This window comes from Poecilia formosa, unplaced genomic scaffold (assembly GCF_000485575.1).
Source record: "Poecilia formosa unplaced genomic scaffold, Poecilia_formosa-5.1.2 Scaffold207, whole genome shotgun sequence".
NCBI classification, from domain to species: Eukaryota; Metazoa; Chordata; class Actinopteri; order Cyprinodontiformes; family Poeciliidae; genus Poecilia; species Poecilia formosa.
Window position 1 is genome coordinate 379545 of NW_006800146.1, and position 3581 is coordinate 383125.

The following is a 3581-nucleotide window of genomic DNA, read 5'->3' on the forward strand; positions in this document are numbered from 1 at the left end:
TCCCCGTCATAGAGTTTTCCATCGGGAAGCACAGTCCCAATGTAGATGTCCTCTCTACAAACATGCTTTGCAAAAATACTGTTATTAACTCATCGCCAATCCAGGGACTGTATCGGCTTGCTGTCTATGTACTTTTCTTTGCAGTGGTAAGTGTTATCATCCTCTTCACCTATGTGAGGATCATGATGGAAACCAGGAAGATGCGCCAGGACAGAGCTTCAGTGAACAAAGCCATGCACACCGTGCTGCTGCACGGCTTCCAGCTGCTGCTGTGCTTGCTGGCTTTTACTCAGCCTATTGCTGAAACTCTCATTGGTCTCCACACAAACTGGCTGGCTGAGGATGTCGCTTTTTTTAATTATTTCTGCTTCATCCTGATACCTCGCTTTCTCAGTCCGCTAATTTATGGCTTCAGGGATCAGAGTCTGAAAAGGCACATTGAGAATAGGTTTCTCTGCTGGTCAAAGAGAGATAAGCCTTTCTTCAAATAGTGACTCAGATTTTAATCAGTTATGAACTGAGTTTAAAAATATGCTTCAGTCCTGTACAAACACAATATGTGCAGATCCTTAAGCGAGACAGCTGTTAACCAAGTCTTTTTTTGAAACAATAGACTTGTTATTGTAATTAAATGACAGTAACATCATTACGGAAGTTGTACAGTTAATTATGGAGAATTTTGTTACTTGCAAATGATATTTTTCATCATTTTGTAACTACAGAGTCTTTCGGTACAAGTACCAAATGGCACGCATTCTCTGCTGTATTCTTACCCTTAGGTGGGAGGTATGTCAAAAATATATACATATTTTGATAGCATGATCATTTGAAGTAACATAAAAACACTCCCTTAATAGAAAAAAACATCATATAATATAATTAACAACAATGTTCCTACACTATCTTCGAGTAGCAAAAACTTCTGACAAGTTTTTGCTAATTTTACACACTTTAATGATGTATAGCCAAGAGTTAACAATAACAAGTTTACTTCAAGTCTTACTTGTTTGCAAAATTAGTCTTTTTGTAATTATAAGAAAATCTAATAAGTTACAAGGCAAAAGTTTTCATTGTGTGGAAAAGTCTTATAAATTAACTGTGTGATGCCATTAAAATGAAATCTTCCTGCTGTGTTGCTGGCCCCTCTCCGCACTTCCTATAAAAATGTTTTTCATAAGTTAATATTTCCTACTCCTTTTCAAACAGAGAAGTAGTGGTAAATTATTTTGTTCTTGGTTATGTATGCACATGTTTTTCTCTGTCCTACTTCTTGCCTGTTCAATTGTTTTTTAAAACCTGTTTGAAATAAATACATTTGCTTGAAGAAAGCCCAACATCTCCTTTATGACTTAGAGAAAAATAATTAGTAAAATGTTAATTATAAAGCAAAACTAAGGTTAATCTGAGCTTTATTGTTGTAGAAATAAATTGTGTTTGTGTTTAGAGTTCAAATGTATGCTTGCCTTGGCGGAGTCCAACTCTCACCAGAAACGAGCCCGACTAACTGCCAGCAATGCGGACCAGACTCTGACACTGGACTTAACAGCCAAAGGGTCGGTACCCCAACCAAACTCCCAGGCTGCATGGCTAGCTCCTGGGGTCCAGGCTACTCATCCCCTGAACTCCATAATGTTCTCCAGTCTCCGAGGCGGTCGAGGACGACCCGCCTCAGTCCTGTGTGCCTGTGAGTGGTTAACCAGTGCCAGTAAGTGGGTCCCCTGGACCCAAACTCCTAATTGGGTTGCCTTCCTGAGCCCCTACATGGGTTTAAGACATACCCCAATCTTAAGGGGAGAATTTTAAGGGCCTTCAGCAGACGCTGATCCCCAAGCTCCTAGCTCCTCTGACGTCGGCAGTCAAACTCCAAGCTCCTCTGATGCCAGGCCCCTAGCTTGAAGCTCTCCAGCTGCCACAGTGCTGCGGGCAACAAGCACCACTGGTCGAGAGGCCGGCCTCTTTATCCATTTCGTGCTTTCCACCGTCCAAAAGATTGCCCTCTAGATTCTCTTTGTGGGTCCCTCCGGGATCCCTCCACCTCCAGAGCCTCTTCGTGGGCTCCTGGATTGCCAAAGTCCTCCATGCTTCAAGTGCCTCTGCCACCGTTGTCCTCCAGTAAAAGGTTCCTGCCTCTTCGTTGCCAGGCCAGCAGACTCTTGTATTATGATCTCTAGTTTTGTCAAAGTTCTCATGCCCCTTGCTGATTTCCTTCTTGTGTATTTTTTATATTTTCACTTAATTATTCTTCACCATCCACTCAATGCCTCTGTCATCTGCATTTCTGTCCACTTACAAACTACACACCATGACACTTTCATAATTAGTTTCTGTATAATGTTTTTATGTTGTAAAGCACTTTGTACTGCTTTGATGCTGAAAGGTGCTATACTAATAAACGTGACTTAAATGTTGGGCGTATTTGTAATAGTTCTGTAAAAACGTGTCAACCACCTTTTACTTTATCAAAGATCACACAAATCCCAATAAAAGCCACTGAGGTTTGTTGTTGGAAAAAAAAGAGTTCAAGGCTAGCTTCACTTGCAGCACAATGTATTTTGGGTAAATTTCCATTCAGAATGTACTGTGTAGAGTTTATTAACCAGAATGCAGAAAATCATGTTTTCTTCTTAATTTTGTCAGTTTCACTTTTTAAAGTTTTATGAACCTCTGTTGTTAGCTTTTCTCCACTCTGTGGCTAATGGGAATCATAACACTTGGCCATGATGGTGCGTCCTTAGAGGACTGAGGTCTAAGTCTACATATTGGAACGTAACCTCAGCATTTCAGATAAACAGGAGTTTTCTCCTGAAACGTGTCTCTACAAAGACATGAGAAGTAGAGAACTCTAAGCTCCTGTGGGTGATAAAGGGATCGATAGGTGAGTGAAATACAGTCAATGGGAAAATGTCAAGCATTAATTGATTATGTTTTATATTGTTACATTCTTCTTGTGCAAACTCAAATTTACTATGTTTTTCTTAAATAGGAATTATCTATTCAATGCTGAAAAATGCAGAATCGGTCTGAGATGTCTATCAATACAACTTTCCCAAAAAGCTTCTCTGAGATCATCAAGGTGTGTGTAGTGATCCCATTGCTCTGTGCCTTCCTGTGCTTTATCGCTGTCATGCTGCAGATCTTTGCCTCTCACAGACAGTTTTTGGACACTTCCCGTTATATCCTGTTTGCACACCTGCTAATTAACGATACCATGCACTTCATTTCCTCTGTCCTATTCTTCCTTTTTGTGATAGGTCAGGTCAAGTTACCTCTTCTGTTTTGTGTCCCCGTGTTCTTCGTGTCTACCAGCACCTTTTTGAATACCACTTTGATTCTGGCTGCCATGTCACTGGAGCGTTATGTTGCCATTTTCTACCCTCTGCAGCGCCCGGCCTCCTGGCGCTCAGACCGTATCTGGATCATTACTCTGCCTCTGTGGATCATCAGCTTTGCATTCCCCATCATTCAGTTTTCCATGGGGGACCATAGTTCCAGTGTAGACGTCCTTTCTACAAACATCCTTTGCAAACCTGTTGTTATTAACCCCACTCCGAACCAGTGACTGTTTCGGCTTGCTATGAATG

General features: G+C 41.1%; 1 pseudogene; it reads left to right on the top strand.

The window, feature by feature from the left end:
• Positions 1 to 3007: 3007 nt before the first annotated feature.
• LOC103148516 (growth hormone secretagogue receptor type 1-like) lies at positions 3008 to 3574 on the top strand (annotated as a pseudogene).
• The last annotated feature ends 7 nt before the right edge of the window (positions 3575 to 3581 follow it).